The following is a 9,055-nucleotide window of genomic DNA, read 5'->3' on the forward strand; positions in this document are numbered from 1 at the left end:
ATCCCCACTCCTCTCCGAGTGGCTTCCTCCCTCAGACTGACCTGTAGTCCTAAACCATCCCGCTCTTTTATGTATTCTAAACTCCACCCACCTCCCAGCACGTCTAGTGTTCCAAGCAGGGAACCACCAAAGGTGCTCTGCTTCTCTCTAAGCAAGGAGCCGCCATGTGGTTTTGCTGAACTACTCTATTGTGTGGGGTGCGAGTGTTGGAGCGTGGTCAGGAGCCTCCAACTTACCTGGATGGTGGGGCACCACACCTTAGGAGAAGGTGCAGTACCTCTGTGGCGACTGAGCCTCAGGGGCGCCACAGTTGTGCTTAGAAACAATATATCCAGTTCTCGACATGCAGTCTACATGTATGTCACATGTCTGATGCACTTCTATGGAAAGAGTTTTGGAGCATAGCCAAATTCATATACTTTGGCATGTAAAAGTTTGGGCCCCCCCTGGTCAAAATTACTATTATTGGGAACAGTTAAGTAAGATGAAGATGAAATGATCTCTAAAAGGCCTAAAGTTACACATGACACATTTTTTTTGCATGTTAGGCAAAAAATATATATTTTCATCATTTACGTTTTAAAAATTACAAAATGGAAAATGGTCAAATACAAAAGTTTGGGCATCCTGCATGGTGAGATCTTAGGCCTCTTTCACACTACCGCTTTTGACCATCAGTCAAAATCAACCGATGTTTGAAAAAAACGGATCCGCCATTTTTTTGGCAGATCCGTTTTTTTCCCCATTGAGTTGCATTACTGGCGGCTCTTGACGGATGGCCATCCGTTGGATCCGTTTTTTTGCGGATCCACCAAAATGTTTGCGTCCGCCGGCATGCCTGGACGGACCCTGCAACGTTATTTTTGCTGTAGGATCCGCATTTTACAGTGCGCATGCCCGGAGAAAGGAAGTCAGCCGGGGATTTAACCCTGAAATCGTTTCTGGCGGTGGAAAAAAAATCTCTCTCTCTCTCTCCGTCAAAAAAATGGTCCGCTGCCATCCGTTTGCATCAGTTACAAACGGATCCGCTTTCCGCCTTTTTGGTGGATTTTAACTGACAAGAAAAAACGGAAGTGTGAAAGAGGCCTTAGTTGCGCCCCCTTTTGAAAGTATCCCAGCTTGTCAACACTTTTTGTAGCCAAACAATAGTCTTTAAAGGGAATCTGTTACCCTTTTTTTTGACTATCAGCTGCCGGCATAGACATCGGGGGCTTATCTACAGCATTCTGTAATGCTGTAGATAAGCCCCCGATGTAACCTGAAAGAGATGAAAAACACGTTTTATTATACTCACCGAGGTGGGCGGTCCGGTCCGATAGGTGTTGCGGTCCGGTCCGACGCCTCCCTTCTTCAAGCGATGACGTCCTCTTCTCCCATCCTGTAATGGCTCCGGTGCAGGCGCATTGCTCTGCCCTGTTGAGGGCAGAGCAGAATTCTGCAGTGCGCAGGCGCCAGACCTATTTCGACGCCTGCGCACTGCAGAACTCTGCTCTGCCCTCAACAGGGCAGAGCAATGCGCCTGCGCTGGAACCATTACAGGATGGGAGAAGAAGATGTCATCGCATGAAGAAGGGAGGCGCCGGACGGGACGGCTACACCCATCGGACCGGACCGCCCACCTCGGTGAGTATAATGTAACGTGTTTTTCTTCTCTTTCAGGTTACATCAGAAACTTATCTACAGCATTACAGAATGCTGTAGATAAGCCCCCGATGTCTATGCCGGCAACTGAAAGGCCAAAAAAAGGATGACAGATTCCCTTTAATTTCTTGTTGGAGGGATTTTCATACATTCTTTCTTGGAAAATTCTTCCAGCTCTGTGAGATTCCTGGATCTTCTTGCATGCACTGCTATTTCGAGGTCTTGCCACAGATTTTTAATAATGTTCAGATGAGGGGACTGTGAGGGTCATTGTAAAACTTTCAACTTCCTCCTTTTGAGGTCGTCTATTTTGGATTTTGACATGTGTTCAGGATCATTATCCATTTGTAGAAGCCATCCCCTTTTAACTTCAGCCTTTTTACAGATAGTGCTATGTTTCCATCAAGAATTTGTTGAAATTTCATTGAATCCATTCTTCTCTTTACCCGTGAAATCTTCCCCATGTCATTGGCTGCAACATAACCCCAAAGCTTGAGTGATCCACTCACATGCTTAGTGGTTGGCGAGATGTTATTTTCCTGAAATTATGTGCCCTTTTTCCTCCACACATACTTTAGATCATCGTGGACAAAAAGTTCTATTTTAACCTCATCAGTCCACAGGACTTGTTTCCAAAATGCATCAGGCTTGTTTACATCTTCTTTTGCATACTTCTGATGCAGAATTTTATGGTGAGGACGCAGGAGAGGTTTTCTTCTGATGATTCTTACATGAAGGTTATATTTGTGCAAGTGTCTTCAGCAATCCTATGAGCATCTCTCACTTTATTATGCTTTGCTTTCTTCTTATTGCCTCCTGCTTTGTGAGCCTCCATTATTTTCATTTTCAGAGTGCTAGGCAGCTGCTTAGAAAAAACAATGGTTGCTTTTTTTTTCGACAACGTTAGAGGAGGCTGGGTTTTTACATAGCTGTGAAATTTGTGTTACCTGGCATTTCCTAATGATGATAGTAAAGAAGCCATCAATCTTAAAGGCTAATTAATGTCCGAAACCTTGGTAAAAAGTTCTGAGCACACAAAGCTCCAAGGGTGCCCACATTTTTGCATCTGACCATTTTCCTTTGGTCCAATTTCTCATGCTACCCTTGTAAAAATGCAAAATTTGGGGCTAAATTTTTTTGTGGAAAAATGTGATTTCTTTATTTTCATTGCTCAATGTTATAAACTTCTGTGAAGTGACTGGAAGCGCAAGGTGATCACAGCACATCTAAAGTTTCCTGAAGGGTCTAGTTTGTGGGGGGTTCCACTGTTTAGGCAAATCAGGGTCTCTCCAAATGCGACATGATGTCCACTAATTATTTCAGCAAATTTTCATTAAAAAGTTGAAAGTGGTTTTCCCCCACATATAGCGTATCGGACAGCTCAGTAGAAATTGCACAACACATGTTGTTTGGACAATTTTTTCCTCTTACCCTTGTGAAAATAAAAAGAAATGGGTCTAAAGTAAATTTTTTGTGAAAAAAGTTAAATGTTCATTTTTCTTTCTGCATTCCATTAATTGCTGTGAAGCACCTGAATGGTTAATAAACTTCTTGAATGTGTTTGAGCACCTTGAGGGGTGCAGCTTATAGAATGCTGTCACTTTTTAGTATTTTCTGTCATTTAGGCTCCTCAAAGTCACTTCAAATGTAATGTGATCCCTAAAAAAATGGTTTTGTAAATTTAGTTGGAAAAGTTAGAAATCGATGGTCAACTTTTGTTTTGACCCTTCTTATTTTTTTTTTAAATTATGTTTCAAAAATTGTGCTGATACAATGTAGACCTGTGGGAAATGTTATTTGTTAACTATGTTGGGTGACATAATGCTCTGATTTAAGGGCATAAAAATTGTTTTAAAATTCCTACATTCTCACCAAATTTACTTTTTTTTCACAAATAAGTCATATAGCACAAAATTTACCACTATCATGAAGGGCCATATGTGATGAAAAAACATTTTCAGAATCAGTGGGATCTGTTGCAGTGTTCCAGAGTTATTGCCACATAAAGTAATACTGGTCAGAATTGTAAAGTTTGGCCTGATCATGAAGGTGAAAATAGGCTCGAGGGTGAAAGGGCTCAAAGTATTATGAACATCTAAGATACAAATGTAATAATCCTTATTTTTGTAAAAGATGTTGAAAACTATTTTTTCCACTCTTAATTATTTTAAAAACTTTTTAAAGGGCCATTAGTGATTTAAATATGTCTAATATAGAAGGCATTGCTTTGAGAAATCACAGGAAACAAAAAATATTTGGACTATGTAACACCCGTAACAGTCTAATTATGTTTTTGTAAAAAAAATATGAATTATAATATAAATAATCTAATATATAAAGCTCAATGTGTGGGTGTGTGTGTATGTATGTATGTCCGGGATTGGCATCCGCACCATCGCAGCTACAGCCACAAAATTTGGCACAGTCACATGTCTGGACCCCGAGAGCGTCATAGGCTATGTTGTGAGGCAAAATTTTAACCCCGTGTGCTCCAATTCACCAAACAATTTTACCCATATCTACATAATGGGGGAAAAGTGTATGTATGTATTGGCATCTGCACCGTCTTAGCTACAGCCACAAAATTTTGCACAGTCACACGTCTGGACCTTGAGAGCGTCAAATGCTATGTTGGGAGGTGAAATTTTAACCCCGCGTGTTCCAATTCACCAAACAATTTTGCCCCTATCTACATAATGGGGAAAAAGTGAAAGGAAAAGAGTTGAAGGCAAATTGACAGCTGCCAGATGTGAACAAGGGGGACTTAAAGAATGAGAGCGATGGCGCCAAACAGTATATACCGTACAGTTGCTAAGGTGGGGCCCTGTGACATGGGATACTCACCACACACGGGGTTATGAACACACACACAAAATGCGCCACACACTACCACGTGCTCCAACACATATACGACTCTCAGCACACATTTCACCACACATACACCAACCTTGCCACATAAAAGTCGAAACACAAAAGTCGCCACTCAAAACTCGCCACGCTGTCCCAGAGCTGTTTAAAAGATGAAAAATGAGCTGTGATTGGTTGCTATCAGCAACAGTTTTCTTTGTAGACAGTTGTGGTAACTGAGGCCTATTATTCTTATAATTTCTATGGTGTTATCGTCCTTCTGTAAAGCTGGAAATAACACAATTTATTACTGTGCCAACACAGACCACCCTCTGACACAGACTGCAGGGGGAGCCCAGTATCACACAGGATAGGATTAGATACACAGCTCAGCAGTCAGTATCACACAGAAGAGGATTAGATACATGGCTAAGCAGTCAGTATCACACAGGATAGGATTAGACACATGGCTCAGCAGTCAGTATCACACAGGATAGGATTAGATACATGGCTCAGCAGTCAGTATCACACAGGATAGGATTAGATACACAGCTCAGCAGTCAGTATCACACAGGATAGGATTAGATACATGGCTCAGCAGTCAGTATCACACAGGATCGGATTAGATACACGGCTCAGCAGTCAGTATCACACAGGATAGGATTAGATACACAGCTCAGCAGTCAGTATCACACAGGATAGGAATAGATACACGGCTCAGCAGACAGTATCACACAGGATAGGATTAGATACACAGCTCAGCACACAGTATCACACAGGATAGGATTAGATACACAGCTCAGCAGTCAGTATCACACAGGAGAGGATTAGACACATGGCTCAGCAGGCAGTATCACACAGGATAGGATTAGATACACAGCACAGCAGACAGTATCACACAGGATAGGATTAGATACGCAGCTCAGCACACAGTATCACACACAATAGTATTAGATACACGGCTCAGCAGACAGTATCGCACAGAATAGGATTAGATGCATGTTTTTTATGTGCAACATAATCATTATAATTTGTTATAACTAACCACAGTTGGTTACTATGCCCAGACAACGCCGGGCTCTTCAGCTAGTAAATATATATTATAGCATGGGATCTTAACTTAGACCAGTAAAAAAACAAAAAACATAATTGTTGTCCAGTTCACAGAGTTTGGAGCTTTCATTACTCTACAGGACTTAAAAAAGTAGCACATTTCCTTATAATTTATTCATACATTTAAGCTGTTTGAATGTAACACCCGTAACTATGGAATGACAGAAAAGTCTAAATCAACTATATCTCCCAATGTCACCCTAGTCTTCCCGTCCCATCTCTTGTGTAATTTTTTTTAACATATATAATATTTTTCTCTACCTTAATTTCTTATGGACTTTGTCTTTGTTCGTTTTACCGTTATGCCAGGAAGGCTCTGTTTAGTTTGCTGAACCCTGCCAAGGTTTATGGTATCAATAATAAACCAGCAGGTGATCTAATACCAGAACTATTCCTGTGTCTACCTTTTGAAGCAGCTGAGTGTGTCCACCCCTCACACGTGGTGGAATATGCGGACAAAATTCCAGGAACATGCAAAGAGGCTGTGGACAACTGCATGTCCTGGGTAAAATCCTCCATCCAGCACGAGACATCCGGCATCATGGAGGAGCTTGTGAAACATCTCGTCCAGGTAAAACAGCAACAGCAGCTCACCAGTCAACAGCAGCAATTGACACAGCAGGAGACGAATAAGCTGTTAGCACAGCAGCTTCAGCAACAGCAACGACAGCAGCAGGAGGCCCTAACACGGCAAATGGAGCTCCTTCCAGAGGCGGTTTGTGTAAGGTCGGCGGTCTCCCATATTTCCAGAGGCCTTTTTGACTGTTTTGGAGCGGGAGGCTGAATGGGAGAAACTTCCGCCGGAGCAGTGGGCCTAGATGCTAGTGCCTTCCAGGATTCCAAGGAATACAAAAAAAATTAAAAACTGAAATTCTGGCATGCCTGGGAGTAATGATGTCTGTAAGGGCTCAGCGAGTCCACTGCTGGGCGTACGTTGGCAACCCCCCTCGCTCCCAAAAATTTAATTTGTAGCGAAAGGGGGCTGTATAGAGTGTCCCAGTCAAAAGCCAGACCCCTCCGATGGCGACTCCATCAAAATTAAAGATGTTTCCCCTATGTGTCCTTGCTGGAGAGGAGGATGAGACGGTAACAGAAGAGCCCAGCGTCCCTGGTTTTAGAGGTGCCCAAAGAGATCTTTAGGACTGCTCAACTTTGAGACCTTACATTAAAGGGGTCATTTGAAAATGTGACTGTATGTAATGGGGTTGCTCAAGAACCGGGGGCTGACACCAGGTTCTCTCACTTTGAAATCAATGGCAATTAGTTCTATCGGGTGACAAAATAGAGTTGGACAGTTATTAGTTCAACTGTTAGTTCTAGGACCCTACCGGCGGAGGGTTAAAGACATGACCCATTCGCATGTTTTATGTGGACATCTAGGGGTAAAGAAAACTCAGGGGCTGTGTAGAGCCCTCCAGATCACCCAGCTGCGAACTTCCATTTACCATCCACAGACCAATAGCCTGGTGGAACGCGCATCAATAAGATCTTGAAGGCCATGCTCAAGAGAGTCATGGAGAAGTCGAGACTGGGACTATCTGTTCCCGTTCCTGCTCTTTTCTATCAGAGAAGCCCCACACGCCTCCTATGACTTCTCACCGTTCGAGCCCCTGTACGGCCAACATCCACGAGAACTCCTGGATATTGCCAAAGAAACCTGGGAAGCCAAGGTCATGCTGCACCGGAGTGTTATTAAGCACGTTAATCAGCTGCAGGAAAGGACGACACATGTAATGCCTATTGTGAAGGAACATCTTCTCCAGGCACAGGAGGCCCAAGAGAGAATATACAACCAATCAGCGAGGCTAAGGCTATTCCAGCCTGGGGACCGCGTACTAGTATTGGCAGATCCCCATGTCCCAGAGTGCCAAAGAGAAGACTGCCTTCTCGACACCAGTTGGGTGTGTTCAGTACACCAGAATGCCCTTCGGACTGCAGAGTGCCCCATCTATCTTCCAGAGTGCGATCGATCGAATCTTGGCTCCATACAAGGAATATGCCGCAGCCTATTTGGATGACATTATCATTTTCAGCCCTGACTGGAGTTCGCATCTGCCAAAGGTAAAGGCGATCCTTGATGCATTGAGGAAAGTGGGTTTCACCATAAATCTAAAGAAGTGTGCCATAGGGAAGGAAGAGGCAAGGTACGTAGGCTACATCATCGGGAGAGGCAAAATCATGCTCCAGTCCAATAAAATAGAGGCAATTCAGGAGTGGCTGCTACCGCTGTTATGAATGAGTCACCGTAGGAGGCAAAAACAGAAATACTAGGTAAGTCCAGAAAACCAGAGAAGTTGGCAGCTATCGGATTACAGACCCCTGAACCTATCAACAACAACTAGCAGTAGCCGTGGGGGGTTCCTACGGTGCCCTAGACCCCTCGATCACAGCCGGAGAACCAAATAGCCTAAAGACAGAAAGGGAAATCTAAACTGCCCCAGAGCAGACCCCAAAGCAATAGGCAGCCCCCAACATATAATGACGGTGAAGGAAGATGAAAAAACACTCACACACATAGAAAGATAGGCTGAGCAAATGATGGGGCCCAAGCTAACTAAATAGGACAGGATAGAAAAGCTGCTGTCTGCAATCCGCCAAAACCCTATCAAAACAAGAGCCAACAGACTGATAGGGAAAAAAGTCCTGAAGACGCTAGGCTTCAAAAAGACTATATCAGTACTCAGGTATTTTCTGAAGACAGAGCAAAAAGGAATTCAGCTCACCCCAGCAGGGAATGGCAGAAATCCAGAAAGACAAGGGAAAACAAACCCAAAACACAAATGCAAAAAGCAGAACAGAAAACTTAGCTTTTGAGGAGCAGGAATCAGACTGGTCTCCTAGAATCCCTCAGAGAAATCACCAGCTAGGCAGAAGGGCGTCGGCTGCCTTATATCCAGTCAGCAATTCCAGTCACCCAGTCATCATCATCCTGCTCAGGTGCTTGGTAATCAGCCTCACTACCTTCCTTCACCAGAAGAGGGAGTTCATCAGACCTCAATGGTGAAGGGGAAAATGAACTCACAACATACCGCTCTCCAAGAAGCAAGTGAGGACGTTTCTGGGGACTGTGGGGTATTACCAGCGATTTATCCCTACACCATACTTCGTCGTAATTGCCGCACTGTTGACAGATCTCCTTGTGGGCACCAATTCAGCGATGGTGAAATGGACTCAGAACACAGAGATGGCGTTTCAAGATCTCAAGTGGGCTCTGTGCAAGCATCTGTGTTGTGAGTTCATTTTCCCCTTCACCATTGAGGTCTGATGAACTCCCTCTTCTGGTGAAGGAAGGTAGTGAGGCTGATTACCAAGCATCTGGGCAGGATGATGATGACTGGGTGACGGGAATTGCTGACTGGATGTAAGGCAGCCGACGCCCTTCTGCCTTGCTGGTGATCTCTCTGAGGGATTCTAGGAGACCAGTCTGATTCCTGCTCCTCAAAAGCTAAGTTTT

The sequence above is a fragment of the Dendrobates tinctorius genome, unplaced genomic scaffold (genome assembly GCF_039654945.1).
Source record: "Dendrobates tinctorius isolate UK_male_01 unplaced genomic scaffold, ASM3965494v1 ptg000150l, whole genome shotgun sequence".
Lineage (NCBI taxonomy): Eukaryota > Metazoa > Chordata > Amphibia > Anura > Dendrobatidae > Dendrobates > Dendrobates tinctorius.